The sequence below is a fragment of the Galeopterus variegatus genome, unplaced genomic scaffold (genome assembly GCF_000696425.1).
Source record: "Galeopterus variegatus unplaced genomic scaffold, G_variegatus-3.0.2 Scaffold2048, whole genome shotgun sequence".
Taxonomy (NCBI): Eukaryota; Metazoa; Chordata; class Mammalia; order Dermoptera; family Cynocephalidae; genus Galeopterus; species Galeopterus variegatus.
Window position 1 is genome coordinate 275,661 of NW_007728159.1, and position 870 is coordinate 276,530.

At 40.6% G+C, this 870-nt stretch overlaps 1 protein-coding gene across 1 annotated transcript in view; it reads left to right on the forward strand.

Moving 5' to 3' along the window:
- TRIT1 (tRNA isopentenyltransferase 1) overlaps positions 1-534 on the forward strand; it is a 46,513-nt gene extending 45,979 nt beyond the window's left edge. The window contains exon 12 of the mRNA XM_008580253.1: positions 219-534. The gene's annotated coding sequence lies outside the window, so the exon portion shown is untranslated. The remainder of the gene's footprint in view (positions 1-218) is intronic.
- Positions 535-870: the final 336 nt, after the last annotated feature.

Consider the following 870-nt stretch of genomic DNA (forward strand, 5'->3'; position numbering starts at 1 on the left):
CATCCCTATATGGGATCCGAACCCGGGGCCTTGGTGTTATCAGCACCACACTCTACCGAGTAAGCCACGGGCTGGCCCAAAGGTTCTATTCTAAAAAGAGGCACAGACTGCACATTTTTATGTTTGAGGACCTTTTTAGTGGTGAATGCCAGGATTCACTACCTCCTTTAAAAGAAGTTTATATCCCTGACTCTGGATAAAAATAATCTAATTTCCAGATGTTTTTGTGGATGACTGAAGTTTGTGAGCCATAAATCAGGAGTTCTGGATTTGAGTGAATGGCAGGAAAGGACCAGCCCAGAGAGATGAGTGAGTGAACCAAACCAGTTCTTGGAATTCCACAGAGAAGGAGGGAATCGGACTGAAGTGGTTGTGACACGGGACTTGAAGACTAAAGACTTTGAAATTTTTTCAGCTGCTCCTAAGTGATAATTACTATCACTCTTGTCTTTCTATTGTGTGAAGAATCTGTACCCCACCCCGCAAGAATCTGTATTTTTATTGAAAGTTAAATAAAGAAAAAGTTTGCAAGAGCCTCTTTGGTCCTTAAAATGGTATATAATATCTACATCTAGTTTATACACAATATGCTCTGTTATCAACACGATAGCTTTTTCTCAAAAAGAAATGTTTTTTAAAGATCTCAGTTGCTTTATTGTGATTCTAGAGTCGGGCAGCGCTTCATTCCATAAAACAGAATAATTGTCCCCCCCCCACCCTTTTTTCTTATGGTTGGCTGGTATATGGATTGAACCCTCGACTTTGGTGTTATCAGCACCATGCTCTAACCAACTGAGCTAACCGGCCAGCCCCCCTTGCTCTCAAATTTGACATTCTTGGTAGATCATGCCATCTATTATTTTATATAGA